Source organism: Podarcis cretensis, assembly GCF_951804945.1.
Source record: "Podarcis cretensis genome assembly, chromosome: 13".
Lineage (NCBI taxonomy): Eukaryota > Metazoa > Chordata > Lepidosauria > Squamata > Lacertidae > Podarcis > Podarcis cretensis.
In genome coordinates this window covers 49,586,449-49,602,030 of record NC_137182.1, presented here as the reverse complement: position 1 = coordinate 49,602,030, position 15,582 = coordinate 49,586,449, and the positions used below count along the sequence as shown (strand labels likewise).

Below are 15,582 nucleotides of genomic sequence, written 5' to 3'. Positions count from 1 at the left end.
AAATCAATGGCAGAGGATGCTTCCAGGGTCCTTAATCTAAGTGAGGTGTAATGGCCGCCCAATGGCCATCAGTATTGGAGGGATGCTTTTAGAATAGGATGCAGAGATTCAAGAGAAGCAACACTTCTGTGTGCTTCCCATCATTTATTTGATCATGTAAGTGATTGCTGCTCTCCATATTGGTGGCGGAAAATTTGAACTGGCCAAAGAGAATGTAGTCCACAGATGTGTATCTGTGTCAACAGTTTCAACGTAGCTTTCACCCCCAAAAACTAATGATTACAAAAATGTTACTACTTTGTAGTAATGGACGAGATTACTACTTATGTCACAAGAGCTCGAGATTCTTTCATCAGCAAGAGTCTTGATGAATTAAGTGATTTATGAACTTTTTATTTAATGCTCTGTTTCTAAAGTTATAGATTAACTGTGGAACTTTGTTGCTAGATATGCACCCGAGTGTCTTCAAGAGAACCCCTCAATGTCATCCATTGACATGTGGGAGACTACCTTGGTGGTGGTGGTTGCGATCATTTACATCATTGATGTAAGGTATTGGCTATTTGCTACTTGATAAACTTGTACTGTGGGGAACTCAAATGGAAGCGATGCCTTGCTATCACCCAGTCACATGATTATTTATATGTACACGTTTTGCTATTGCCTTCAGCCTTTTGTTTTAAATTCTCAGTCAAAAATCAAGATAAACTGAATCAGCTTCCACAGACCGACTGAACTTAAGTCCACAACATGTTGTGTATTATATGTGTAGCCTCAGCTATTCATATATTTTGCACCAGTATGTGATCTCATCAAATACCTTGTGCGTGTGTGTTTCAAATGCTCTCTGAAATCACTCTTAGTGACTTCTTCACCAAGTATCAAGTGTGGATATAGGTGGTTGCTTGTGAACACCCAGTGAATGATGCATCCCCTTGCTCATATCGTTTTTTTAAAAAAAGTTGTACAGGGCAACCCCTGCATGTACAGAGTGTTTTCCTTCTGTTTTTAAGATGCCAGGGGGAGGCTGAGTTGAGAATGACTCTAAATTACACAATGTTGGAGCTGGAAAATCAGTGTCATTAGATATAAGAATAGGTGGCACCTAACTTTCTTAACCTGCTATTTTCCACCCCAGATGTAGGGATAGAACAATTTAGAAGGAGTCGTTGGGATGTGTATTTTAATAGGGAGATGAAGAGATGGAATAAAGAGCTAGGAGATCAAAGATCAAGGCAGTCAGTGGCAGGGGTTTGGGAGGGGAAGTACGATTGCAATAAGTCAGTACTTGCAGTGCAAACTCTCACATTTAATTCAGCTTCTGACAATCTCATGCTTACAGCATCCACATAATAGCTAAAAGGGTTGCTGTGGGTGGAATTTCCAGAGAAACTTTATTTCCCATTGTATTCAAATGGGAGTTAGGTGTCTCATTCCATGCTTGCGCAACTGAAGGTTAATATTAACTGTCATATCAACATTTCCCACAAGAAGCCAGGTTTTCTTTCATTGTTTGAAAAAAAAAATCAATTCTTTATTGCAAACTATTTATTTCTTCCAAAAGATGTGGTCAGTTAACATTTTAACATTTGAGACACATCTTTCCTTAGAATCAAACCCCAATTTTCAACTGAAGAATCAATAATGAAGCAGGAAGAGACACAAGGAGGAAACAGATTCTGGTGGTAATGGGAGCATGGAGGATGCATGAGAGAAACTATTATGGTGTTTAATTGCAAGTTGTGGCCGTATCGGAGAGCACTAAGGAGACGTTGACAACAGTTGGTTTACCCGTGTTCTTGTCCACGGTCTTCTGAGTGCTGTTCATGGGCAGCGCCTCATGTCCCACGACACAAGTGTAATGGTCTCCATGACTCCAGTCACTTTCACTGATGTCCAACATGCTATAGACGAAGAACTTTCCTTGTGTCTTGGGCTCTTCTTTGGGTTCACTGACGTAGAAATCTGCAGAATTCACTGGCTGATCATTGTGGAGCCACCGCAGAAAGATATCGTTGGGGGAGAAATTTTTCACTAGGCAAGTGAGGGTGGCTGTTTCTCGCAGAGCTAGTTCTTCTGAGGTAGGGGGAAGGACATAGACGGCTGGGCTAGATTGGGGGCCATCTGGAAGGTGAAAAAAGAAGAAAAGGAATGAAAAGACAATCAAATGTGCATTCCTTATCATTTTTACCCACAATTCCTTTTGTTTCATGAGACCTGACTTAACCTTTGGCCTCTCGGATATATAGGCTTGGCTGTTTTGAGAGAGACAGGGCACTTTAAGAACCAGAGTGAAGCCTTTCAAAAAGGAAACTGGGCAAGTCAGATTGGTGAGGCAGCAAAATGGATCAAGTCCTAGTTTTGATGCAACAGTCGTTTATGGACCAGAAATGGACCTAGTTTTTACTGAACAGTTGGATCACATGGTTCTCCCTAAAGTATAGGAGGCAATGCAAAGAAGATTGACACTGCTGATACTAGAGTAGGGCACCTTGCACTAGAGCAAGGTGAGAATACAGGTTCCATCTGACAGCAGAGGAGTGTGGACTGAAGTTCGCTACGTGGCCTTCATCAAGTCGTAGTCACTCAGGTTGGCCTAGTTCAATGGTTCATAATGGTAAGAGTTCCAAAAGCAGCTGTCAAAATAATAAGTAAGGAAAGTGTCCACTGGGATACCCTAATAGAAGCTCATAGGCTCCAGCAGCTACTGAAGTAAGGGCATCATTGAATACGCTGAAGGAGTTTTTTTTGAAGGCCGCTGACTTTCTACCAAATTTCTCTTCAGGTGGCAACTATTCTGAGGGCGGATGAGGAGCCTGACAGATCTAGGGATCTGTGAAAACAAACAATGCTAATGTGTAATCTTTCCATGGGATGAAGTAAAACAGGTACCTACCATTCGACTTTTTCAAAGTTTTGTCGATAGGTTCAGGAAGTAAGCCTGGGAAATTAACTTTGCACGTGAACGTTTCACCGCTGTCCCACTCTGTGGCACACACGGTGGCTGTAGCATCAATGTAAGCAAGCCCGTTAGCCTGATCTTCTGGCTTTCCAAGTTCGGTCTTCAGTAGTGTTTGGTCAGATTCTTTTGTCCAGGTAACATTCAGTGCCGAAAGATCCTGTTCAAGGGGTACGTTTGAAATTCTGCAGGTCAGCTTGGCTAACTTGGTCTGGAAGATGTCAGCGAAGGATGGTGGGATTGCTTCCACACGGACATCCTCGTTACAAAGAATGTTACCTGAAGAATGACATGAGATAAGTGAGAACAAGGTTTGGTTCCACAGTAATTAAGACAACAGAACACACCAGTGTTCCATACACTGTTGGCAATCAATGCTTTAAACACCCAACTTACTTCAAAGTCTCCTTCCTCATGCCCAAATCAAATTCTCTTAACCTTTGCTGAATACTGGCTATATATAATGTGTGGCTTGACCCTAAGATCAACTGGGAATTTCGTCTCACTACCTGTGTACTATGTTCTGCAGGAAGGAACTTGTAGAAATGAGCTCTTGTGTGTTCCACAAGATGGACTTCATTACTTTGGGGACCCACCAAAGCTGAGAATCTTTTGATAAAAGCTACAGGATAGGGCTTTCAGAATTATGGCACGACCCTTTTAAATAGCAAATTTGAGCTAGGAGATTTTACATTTGTAGAACATGGGTCTTTAGCATAGAGGATAATATTTCATACATTGATATCAGAATATGGATGAACTGAGATCTCACCCAACATTGAAATTATTGTTTCTCTCCCCTCCTAATCATTCTGGGTGTATGCTGAAGGATACAGGTTTTTTTGTTTTTTTAAATAGGGTTGCATTGAGCAGTGGAACTGGGACTGGAGATAGATTATTCTTATTCTGAATGGTCAGATTTCTCATAAAAGAACAGTGAAGCTCACCTTGACAAAAAGAGTTCTTGTTGATCTTGAGTGTGTCATTGAAGTCCTTGCCATTCACCACACAAGAGAAGGTGATGTCACTGAGCCAGTCTCTCTTGGTGACTATGAGTTCACTCTTTATGCTGTAACCACTGCCCTCTCGGATTGGCTGGGTGGTGGTGAAGCCAGAGTCAAGTACCTGTCCCTTCTTCAGCCACTGAAGTGTGTACTTGCTGGAGGGAAGGTTAACTACACTGCAGGTGATGGTGGCATTCAGGTAACTGCCGAAAAAGGCTTGAATGGGTGGTGCACGTACAGACATCTCAGGTATTGGTGGTCCGAATTGTGTTTCTACTCGAGAAAGGGGGGGAATTGCAGGAAAGAATGAATTATGGCAGGTGGGTACAACACTCTCAACAGAAAAAATGTAAATATGTAAGGACTGGAGTTACATATACGTGTATATTCAGCTGTATTTAGGAATACATGTTCACATGATTGTCTTCTAGCTGTATTGTGATGCATACTGGAGAAACATGTTTGCATTCTTTTGACTCAATGGGAAGCAGGGCTTCATTTGAGTCAAGGCTAAGCTGGGCTGAGCCTTCAGAGTCACATCACAGCACTGGAGCAAATGGAAGGAATGTGCACTGCTGGGCATGTGCAGAGCACATTTCCCATGCTACAAGTGAGGCATATCCTTCTCAGCTAGGACAGAGGATGCAGCTTTGATCTCCTCTTTTAGAAACATATCAGCACCTCTGAAAGTATGTGCCACAATAGACAGCCTCTGACTACTTGTGTCTAATCTTTTGAAGACGGCCTGTGTTGTTATGTTGGATATGCTGAACAAGACGAGACAAATACATTCACTTACCGCAGCCACGGACCACTCGTATCACTGGGTTTCCAGAAGGGTGGTCAGCCTTGCAGTAAAATGGATCATAATTTGTCCAATCAGCAGATGGGACAAGTGCCTGGGAACTTGCGGTGTAAGTCCCACTGGAGCCGAGTACTGAAGGAAACTTCTTGGACGTGATTGTACTGTCGCTGACATTGTTCTTATTGTTCCAGGAGAAAGTGACTGAGTCAGGAAGGAAATTCTTGGCCAAGCACCCGATGGTGACCTTTTCACTGCCCTCGCTCCCAGGAGAAGCAATGAGAGGGAAAAGAGATGGGGCAGCTGAGGGAACTGAGGGAGAAGAAAAGCAGAAGGATGGAGGGTTTTTGGAAGGTGTTAAAAGTTCAGCTGGGGTTAACTAACTGAAAGGAAGCGAACCGTTGCATTGTTGGGAAAGAGAGACAAGGGTATCAAACATGAGTATATGTGTGTTATTGGATGGTTGGTTGTATTGTTGAGGTGATTTTCAACACAAAATCAACATTTTGGATGTATTTGTGTTTAACCCCATTCTGCATGAAATATACCCAGTCTTCTCCCTCCTTCTCTTTGTAAGTAGGATTCCCTTTCTCCTAGTTCTCAGCCATAACTTATAGCTAGTGTAGGGTGTTTAAGAACCTGAGCTATGTACTTGGGAGTCTAGTCAGTCAAGACATACATGACCTTAGCCTCATCTCTCTGGACCACTTCAGAAACAATATTGTTGTAAGAATTGCACAGTTAATGAACATACAGCACCTGGCGAAAGTGTATAAATATGTATAGCATTGTTACTGAATAGCATCAGCTGGAGAAACACACTGCCTAATATTCCCCTTTCATCACTGATGAATAACCACTGGCCAAAGCTCTGAAAAGAAATGTTGGTCATGCTTCTCTGTAATAACCATCAGAAAGGCTATTTACTCTCAGTGAAGGAGCAAGAACCACCAGAAAAGCTGTTTCATTATGTCCATTATCCAGAGGTCCATGCTAGGAACCATTTTTATAACAACCATAAAGCACACCCCTATCCTTGTCTACTCAAAGGTAAGTCCCACTGAATATAATAGGCCGTATAAGTGCATATAAAAGTAAGAGCATATAAAATCTAAGCAGAAATGAGCTGGCAGCGAGAAGAATGCAACTGGAGTAGAAACATTGTGAGGCTGTTCATTTTGCTTTCTGTGGAGTTCACATCTGGCTTATTCTGTTGTACAGTATTTGCTTCATTACAACACTTCTAGAGAGTCAGCTGCACCCTCTGAAATGGTCACATTTTTTAAAAAAGTGGGCAATGTCAGGCGCGGTAAAATGGAATGAAGATTTCGAGATTTCGAGGAGCACACAGACTTTCTTGCAAAATCATGAGCCATTTCATATTCTGATTACCGTTCAACACTGCTATGTTCTACAGTACCCTTCCATACCAGAACAGCATAACCAGCAAAAGAATCAAAATGATTTTTGTAAAAGGAAACCCAATCACTTCAAAGAAAGCTAATTCAACAGAAATATGACATCTTTCATTGTACTACACTTATTGACACCATGAATCTCCTTAGCTATATCTAATGCAGTAAGCCCTTGACCCTTTTTAAACCATCAAAGGGAATCTGCACTGTGTTGCAGGTTAATATTTCTGACATCAATGAGCACCCCCCCCCTATAAAGCACAAAGCAATGGTTAAATAGTGATTATTCCCTGGCTAAACTCGGAACTATTTCAGATGGGTCATCGTAGCTTTTTGCTCTGCACCAACGAAGGGCAGAGCAGCAGCCATAGGCACCCTGACCTGTTTCTTCATTCGACAACTAGAATCTGTGAGACTAAAACACATACATAGTTATGGTTGCCAACTGACCAGGAAAACTGCTCTGCTCTTCTCCTGTGCCTTTAGCAGCAACTTGATGCACGGAAATCAGCAGGTGACCTTTGTCACAGCAGGGATGTCAGCGTATCAGATTGCTGTTAAGGGTGCAGCTACTCTGGTCTGTTGAAATGGCGGCAACGGTGCCCAAACGAAACAAGTGATATACAATCGAGTACAGCTATGCTGAATGAGAGAGACCTGAACTCCATTCCAATACAATAACTGTATCTAATGCAATCTCAAGTCTGAAGCTGCCCAGGATGCAACATGGCTCATCCATGGCTGGTTCAGTAGCCGTCTTGATTGCACATTATGAAGCTTATAATTTTCCAGCTAGCCTTGTGCTGGCAAGCCAAAGGAGTTGCAAAAACTGGGCTGGAGATTTGCAGGTTTGTGGACACTGGAAAGGAGGCACCTTTCCCTTCCCCACCAGCCATCCTAAGCAGTATAGAATGGGGAGACTTGCATGCCTTCCTACCCAGAGCTGGGCATGGGAGAGCCACTAACCTCCCCACAAATGGTGCTGAGATATGCCTCTCAAATGTCCCCCACCTGGCTCCTGATGCTTGCAATCACTTGGGGATGAGGCTGAGTGGCTCCTTTCATGTTTCTCAAAGACAGGGCTGAACTGTGTGGATTGAATACCTTCAAATGGAGTGCCAGGTTTTAGGGAGGCAGGCAGAGGTGGGTGAGGTGGAGACAAATTGCTTACCTCAAAGCCTTTCTAAAAGTTCCCAGCCACTATTGAACATAGGGGGCTAAATTATACCGAGTCAGACCATTGGGTCCATCTAGCACAGTACTGTCCGCTTTGCCTGGCAGCAGCTTTCCAGAATGTGCGCCATCCCTTGAGCTACGGCTCTTTCCATGGGCTCGTGGATGAGGCTCTTAAAACAGCTGGGAGAAATTATTTGCTCTCCTCAGCTTGTCTCAAATCTGCTTCTGAGTTAGCAAGCTTTCAGCCTCCCGGTTAAGTGTTAAGCTTCAGGGTGGCTAGGCTGGGGACACAGTTGCTTTTTCCAGCCTTCTCAAAGCTTGTGCCACACCGCTCTCAACAGGGAACCATGCAATTCTTTCAGCTGAGTATATGCACTCGGGGAGGACAGGGTGAAGGAGCCAGCCCTCCCCAAGCCAGTGCTGATCTTGGAGGTTTGCAAGGCTCCTAGCTGAGAATCAAGCTTCGTAGAAATCCCTGTTACATCTCCAACCCTGCTATATAGCTCTGAAAAAACTCACCTCCTAGGTGAGAGGTGGGCTTTGGAGAAGCAAAGGGGCTGCTGGTGCTTTCCCCATCATTTTGATCCTGCACCATAGCTATAGCTGCTGGAAATCTGAGAAGCTTGCCTGCACCACAGCTCAACGCTGGGCTTCCACAAAATTAGGGAATGCCAAAAATTGCCCCCATCGCAGAAGCCAGAAATGAAGGCGAACCCACTCAGCTCTTGCCTAGCTAAGCCCTGGGCTCCAGAGAGAGCCCAGCTGCCTCTCTGTCCCAACTCCAGCTGCTATAGCACTGGAAATATTTATCTCAGGGCTGAGCGGTGAGCTTCAGAGAAGCTGGAGTTTTGCCCATCAGCAACCCAGTTTTTCCTCAGCTGAGCACTCAGCTTCAGAAAGACTCTGGGTACTCCTCCAACTCAGCTAGAACTGCTATAGATCATGGCTTGCATGTACCGGTAGTTCTCTTTCCAACAACCTAAGGGGCTTCTGAAAGCTTCCCCCATCATTCTCAGAGCCAGAGCTGAGCAGCAAGCCCTCCAAGCTGTTCCCCAGCTGAGCCCTCGGCTTCAGAGAGACTCTCACTTTTCCCTCTGCCCTTGCTATTGCTGCTGTGGATGGGAAAAGCTTGCATAAGAAAAAGCTAGGGGCTTTTTAACACTATTTCCAAAGCTGTATGTCAGCAGGAAAACACACAGCTCTCTCTCAGCTCAGTGCTCGGCTTCAGAGAAACCCTGGTTTGCTCCTTGGTCATCATCTCTGGCTGCCATTGATCTGAAAAGTTTGCAAGTCCCTCAGAGGAGCAGTCAAGGGAGCTAGGCGGTTGCCAGATCCCCTGCCGTGATCATTCTGAAAGCTGCAGCCAAGATGGGAGCCATCCAGCTCTTTCTCAGCAGATCACTGGGCTTCAGGTTTTGGCTGGCTGGTCTCCCTGCCCTAGGTTCAGCTGCTTTCAGTCTAAAACTGAAACGGATTTGAGACACGGTTTGCATGGATCCCAGCTCAGTGCTGGGCTTCAATGCAAGCCAGTGGGTCTCGAGAGTTTCCCACATAGTTCCCAAGCCCAGAAATCTATGGGGAACAATGGAGCTTTCTCCTAGCTGAGCATTTGGCTATAGAGAGAATCTGGCTGCTCCTCCAGCTTAGCTACAGCTGCCAGAGGCAGGAGAGGCTTACATTCATCTCAGATGAGTCTTAGGCTTCAGAGACGTTAATGAGCTACCAGGAGCTTCTCCCAGAGCTGAGGGGCGAAACTGCCCAGCTCTTACCCAGCAAAGCACTGGGCTACAGAGAGACTCCAGTTACATCCCCAACCCAGCTACAGCTTTGGATGACCTAGGGAGCTGCTGGAACCTTCCCTATCATTCTCAAGAGTCCTGAGCTACCCAGCCCGGCTCTGGTTAATTGGTGGCCCCAGTTGTTGCTGCTGTAGCTCTGTTAAAATTTCCTAGCTCCTAGCTGGGCAGTGGGCTTCAGAAAAACTAGGTGGCTGCTGCTGCTGCTGCATTTCCCACCATTCCCAGAGACACAGTTGAACACCAAGCCACCCAGCTCTTCTGCAACTGAGTACTGGGCTTTAGTTTGCCCTTCTAGCATCATCTGTAGCTGCTACAGCTCCAAAAATATTTCCTAGCTCCTAGCCAAGCGGTCGGCTTCAGATAAGCTAAGCGACTGCCGGTGCTTTCCCTGCCATTTTGGAAGCCGTAGCTGAGCACAGAGCCATTTGAGCTGTTCCTCAACCGAGTGCTGGGCTTCAGGTTGCCCTCCCTGCCACAGCTGTAGCTGCTATAGCTCTGAAGATATTAACCAGCTCCTAGCCGAGCGGTGTGCTTCAGATAAGCTAGGGTGGTAGCTGGGAATGTTCCCAGCATTCTCGGAGCTGCAGCTCAGCACCGAGCTGCCCAGCTCTTTCTTGGCCATGCACTGGGCTCAAGGCTTATGTCCCAGCCCTAGCTTTAGCTGCTATAGCTCTGAAAAGGTTCCCTAGTTCCTAGCTGAGCTGTGGAACACTGAGGGAGCTGCTGGAACCTTCCCTATCATTCTCAAGAGCAACAGCAAAGTGCCCTGCCCTGCCCTGGCCTGCCCTGGCTAAGCAGTGGGCTTTTGGTTGCCCTCTCTGCCCCAGCAGTAGCTGCTATAGCCCTGAAAGATTCCAAGCTCCTCAGAGAAGCAACAGAGCTGCTGGAACCTTTCTCATCATTCTGAAGAGCTACAGCTCTGCACAGAGCTATCCCGCCCTTCCCTAGCTAAGCAGTGGGCTTTAGGTTGCCCTCCCTGCCCTAGCTGTAGCTACCATGGCTCTGAAAACAATTTCTAGCTCCTAGCTGAGCGGTGCACTTCAGATAAGCTAGGGGTTTTGCTGGAATGTTCCCACCATTCTCAGAGGTACTGTCCAGCTCTTCCCTGGCCGTGCACTGGGTTCAAGGCTGCTGTCCCAGCCCTAACATTAGCTGCTATAGCTCTGAAAATATATCTTAGTTCCTAGCTGAGCTGTGGAAGACCGAGGGAGCTGCTGGAGCCTTCCCTACCATTCTCAAGAGCAACAGCACAGTACTGAGGCACCCAGCCCTGCCCTGGCTAAGCAGTGGGCTTTCGGTTGCCCACTCTGCCCCAGCAGTAGCTTCTATAGCCCTGAAAGGTTCCTAGCTCCTAGCTAAACTGTGGGCTTCAGAGAAGCTAGGGAGCTGTTGGAACCTTTCCTATCATTCTCAAGAGCTACAGCTCAGCACAGAGCTATTGTGCCCTTCCCTGGCTAAACAGTGGGCTTTAGGTTGCCCTCCCAGCCTCAACTGCAGCTACCGTAGCTCTGAAAACATTTTCTAGCTCCTAGCTGAGTGGTGGGCTTCAGAGAAGCTAGCGGTTTTGCTGGAACGTTCCCACCATTCTCAGAGGTACTGTCCAGCTCTTCCCTGGTTGTGCACTGGGCTCAAGGCTGCTGTCCCAGCCCTAGCTTTAGCTGCTATAGCTCTGGAAAGGATTCCTAGCTCCTACTCGCTCGGTGGGCTTCAGATAAGCTAGGGAGCTGCTGAAGTGTTCTCAGAGACACAGCTGAGCACCAAGCCATCCAGCTGGTGCCTGGCTAAGGGCACCAGCTAGGTTGCCCTCCTTGCCCCAGCTGTAGCTGCTATAGGTCTGAAAACATTTCGTAGCTCCTAGCCGTAGACCACCGCTCGGTGGTCATCAGAGAAGCTAGGGGGCTGCTGGTGCTTTCCCCGATGTGTTCCAAGCTGCCACTGGTCACAGAGCTACCTAGCTGTTCCCTAGCTAAGTTCTGGGGTTTAGGTTGCCCTCCCTACACTAGCTGAAGCTACTATAGGGATCAAAACTGTTGGAGCTCTGCGAGGCTCGTATGCTTCCCAGTTCAGCGATTGGCTTTGGAGAAGCTAGGAGGGTGCCATAACACCCCCCTTGCCTTGCTACCAAAGCCACAGCTCAGCAGAGAGCCCTCCAGCTTTGCCTGGCTGAGCTCTTGGCTTCCGTGAGGTTCAGGTTGCCCCTCAACCTCCGGCTATAGCTGCTAGAGATCTGAAAGGCTTGCATGCATTCCAGCTCAGCATACCAACTTGGAGTAGCTAAGGGATCTCCGGAGCAATCCCCTCCATCACTCCCAAAGCTGCATCTGAGTCTGAAACTCTTCCCTAGCTAGGTACTGAGCCTCAAAGAGATACTCCGTGCTGCCATGCCCCAGCTAGGGCCGCTATGGATCTGAAAGATTTGATGCCTGCTGACTGAGCAGCAGGCATCAGAAAAGCTTGGGGGTGGCCACCTGCTTTCCCCCATTACTCTCAAAGGCTCAACTGAGCAGGAAGCCCATCGGCTCTCCCCACCACCGTTGAGCACTGGCCTTCAGAGATGTTCCTGTTGTTCTCCCTGTTCTGGCTATTGGTCCTGTAGATCTAGATCTAAACCTGCTAGAGGCATGGAAGACATGCCTCTCGGTCTCTGCTGAGCATCAGTAATCAGGGATGCTCCATCCTAGGCTCCCAAAATGATGAAGAATAAGGTTTGCTTCTTTTCAAGCTTTGGGGATGCTGGGTGGGTCCAGTTGATCACCCAGGCTCTCCAGAACTAGTAGTACATTGGGTAAAAGGTTGGATACCACTTCACTGAGCATGGGATGCCGAACATCCCAATCAGCTGGGAAAACTACTGTTAAACACACCCCAGTAAAGACTTGTATTGATCCTCATATTACAAATTTAGAAATCATGCCAGTTAAAGATGTGGGGAAATCCCCACATGATTATTCACTGTTAAATAAATTAATAGTCTAGCAGTGGTTTGTTACTGTAAGCTTTCCTGAGTTAGCTTGATATAAACTCTGATAATTAAAAAAATAATTCCATTTGTCGGTCAAAATTCCAGTTAAGTCTATCACTTATCTGAATCAATCAATCAAATTAAAACTACTACAAAGAGATGTGGAAGTTTCAATCAAAAGCAGAAATATACTCTACAGAGATGAACTATCTTAAAACCCTGACCACATACGACAAAACAAATCCAGTTAAAACAGAAAAACCCATAAAAGTTACTCAGAAAAGCCAAACAAAAACCAACAATAAATTATGATTTCCTGACACAAATTCATTCACACTTAAAATCTGTGTCTCATTATTTCACAAAAATAAGCAACAGAAGAGAACACTATTAAAATATCCAATATATTTTCGTGTAAATTGTTAATAAATGTTAAATTTGTTCAAAGTAGATAAAAATAATAATTAACATATTCTAAATTGTAGTAAAATAATAATAATCAAATAAAATGTTGAAAAAAGAGGAATAAAGTATTTTTTCCTTACCATTTAAATGTATGATTTCTACACGAAAAAGATTCACAAACTTCTGGAGTCCAGAACCAATTGCTTACAGAACAGACATTCATCTTTTTTTCTTTAAACCAAAAAATGCTAAATCTGGGTTATTTTTTGTGGGGAAAACAGAGATCTTTCAAAGACAGGTGTTATTCTGTTGTTTTCGAAACATTCAGGGCTATTTTCCACCATGTGAAACCACTGTGGGTGCTAGAAGCGCCATGAAATGGAACGCAAGGTCTTAAAATAAATCAAAACAGAGAAACGAATCTTTGGCCACCTGTTGTCTTAATCTGCCCCCCCCCCCCGCAACGTTCCTCTTTAGTAATCGGCCATTTTCTTTTCACAAAAAAAGAAAAGAATAGATCCAACCCTTCAAAATCTTTTCTTGATTGTGCTAATTATTTTAGATTCTGATGCATATTAATTAGCACTCCCATTAATTTCACAGTGCATGAGCATCAGGAGTAAGATGCAATTCGCTCAAAGGCTTAATCTGAGCCGGGAGCCAAAGAAACATAAATTCAATTGCAGAATTCAGCCTCAGAATTAGTTAAACAAACAAACAAACAAACAAACAAACAACTAGTAAGTCTCTAAGCATGTTAAAAGTACCTTGCCCTCAACATTGAGGAAAGCTAAGCAGAACCCACAGGTTGGTAACAGTTTAATTTAGAGAGAATAAAGATAGACAGAGAGTAATAAGACGGGATGAATCCTGACCGACTGAAGGGTAGACAGAAAAAATGAACAAATTAAAGAATAAACAAATGGGAGGGAACTACTGAGAAAGAGTGGATAGACAGATTTATAAATTATGCATTTGTTATAAGAATTCAGTTCTATTTGTCCATTTAAACTTTTGATCCACTAAGGAATAGAATTAGACACTACCAAGGCACAAATATCCCCCCCCCCATCTTAAATCTATATGACACATATAATTGCAGATTTTAAGTTCCTTTAAGGCTTTCAAAATGCACTGGAGATTGACAAAACCAAGCAACCCAAAGAGAAATCCCATCTGCTCAGTTATGAATGAAATAAGTTCTGAATTAGAAAAAAATATTGATTTACCTGAACTAACGGTGACAAAGGTCCCAGGTCCCCAGTAGTCGAGTCCATAGTATGCACACTAACACAATTGTCTGGAGATACTGTATTTAACAAACTGTCCCCTCAGCTCAGTTCTTCGGTAATCTCTTAGAAGGAGTCTAACAGATTCTGATTCTAACAAAATTTCTTCTCATATATTCCCCTATGTTACCCCAGTCTTTTTGCAAGTGCAACCTTTCTAGACTATTGCAATTGTGTAGCGAACATAGTAAAACATTTTCAGGGAAAGCGTAAAAATATAATTGTAGGGATGGAGAAAAGACTGTAGCAGGGTAATTTTGGTCTTTGGTTTACAAGCTATATGGAAGACAAAGTATTAAATTCTCACTGAAATAGACCTCAGTAAATCCAAAGAAAGTTGCCTTAGGCAATCAGTATTTACAAGGAAGATCATTGCAAAGAAGTACATGAGAGAAATAAATATTTTTACCTGTTGTAACAGTGACGAAGGTGCCTGGTCCCCAGTGATCAAACCAGTTGTCACACTGGAATATGTTTATGGGGAGAGGCTGCAAAAACTTTCATTGATCGATCGACTGTTTTTGAATTGCTGAATAATCTTGTCTACTCAATTATCCTAAATGGGTATGCACCTCTATGTACACTTACTTGGTAGTAAGACACATAGAATTCTGTGGCACTTACATCCAAGTAAACATGCATAGGACAAGCCTGTAAGATTTACTTTGCGATATAAGATTTTTCAGAACATGGGTAGGGGAAAAAAAGGTCTAAGCCTACTTTAAATCTCAATCCTAAACACACATACTGGAAGTAAACTCCACACATTTAAATGAAAGGTATATTTTCTAAGTAAGCAAGTTTGAGATAGCAGTTTATATAAGAACAGAAGAATTATCTTTCCAGACCGGACCAAGGGTCCATCCGTTCCAGAACTTGACCAGACATTCCTATTTCTCTGGAATGGTCTCATTAAACTTAACTGGACCTCCCTGGAGTCCTGTAAGACTCCTTCAATTCCCAGAACGTGCCCCACAACAGGAACACTTGAGTTTCAAAAACATAAAGAACAGGACTGACTAACATTTCAAAGACATCACTTAAAAAATAGGAACAAACTCTGCATTTAAAGAATACAGGTGAGAAAATGAATTAAAATCATACCTGAAGTGACGTAGACCATGGTCCCTGGACCCCAGTGGTCGAAGTAGTCACAGTGCCCCAACTCTTTCTATCCCATGCACAAAAACCTAATATGGAATGCTTCTGTCCTTTGCAACCCGCAAAACTATCCCTTAAATGATAGTTTTAATGCACACTCAATATAAATATGGGGGCTTTTAACTGGCTTAAGATGCAGAACATAATTAAATCTGGATTGTTCAAGACAACTGAATACTTTAAGAAAAACAACAAAGAGCTTCTCAGCACTGTAAAGAGAGGAAAGCTTTGTAGTCACAAAAGCTTTTTTAGACTTTGTGGCTTTTGCCACCATAAATTTTCATTTCTAAGCCTGCAGAGAACTCTCTGTTGTTTTTGTTATGCGAAACTACCGTAGTTACCCAACCGGCATAAGATGTTTTAAAGAAAAGGTTGTGGAATTTAAACATATACATTTCTAAGTTTTAGAAGGCATTTCTCTGAAGCCCCTGTTTTGTTATTAACTTAGTTTGGGTCATGAGCTGGACTGATGCATAATTAAGATATCTATTTTGGTTTAAAGAGATTACCCCGGTCTCTTCCAACTCTAGGATTCTATGATTCCGGCATAACTAGGTTGAGAAAGGCAGTCAGTTTGAGGTACCAGGCTGTTTTTATACCCAACAGTCAC

The 15,582-nt window shown here is 44.0% G+C and overlaps 1 protein-coding gene, 1 long non-coding RNA gene and 2 gene segments (V, D, J or C); 1 reads left to right on the top strand and 3 right to left on the bottom strand.

The window, feature by feature from the left end:
- LOC307201887 (uncharacterized protein) overlaps positions 1-15,582 on the bottom strand; it is a 284,712-nt gene that overhangs the window by 25,782 nt on the left and 243,348 nt on the right. The window contains exon 1 of one of the 3 annotated variants that reach the window (XM_079951409.1): positions 12,663-13,355. The exons of the other annotated variants lie outside the window; for them this stretch is intronic. The gene's annotated coding sequence lies outside the window, so the exon portion shown is untranslated. Of the gene's footprint in view, positions 1-12,662; positions 13,356-15,582 lie in introns of those variants that run through there. 3 annotated transcript variants of the gene reach the window in all.
- Positions 1-15,582, bottom strand: part of LOC307201889 (Ig mu chain C region-like) — an 86,047-nt gene that overhangs the window by 66,885 nt on the left and 3,580 nt on the right.
- Positions 1,520-14,968, bottom strand: LOC307201890 (Ig mu chain C region secreted form-like). The segment is given in 5 exons: positions 14,916-14,968; positions 4,763-5,077; positions 3,907-4,236; positions 2,897-3,238; positions 1,520-2,124 (listed from the first exon to the last, which is right to left on the bottom strand).
- On the top strand, positions 4,144-5,329 carry LOC307201899. The gene is made up of 2 exons (XR_013832776.1): positions 4,144-4,283; positions 4,960-5,329. It is a non-coding gene; the product is annotated as an uncharacterized lncRNA (long non-coding RNA).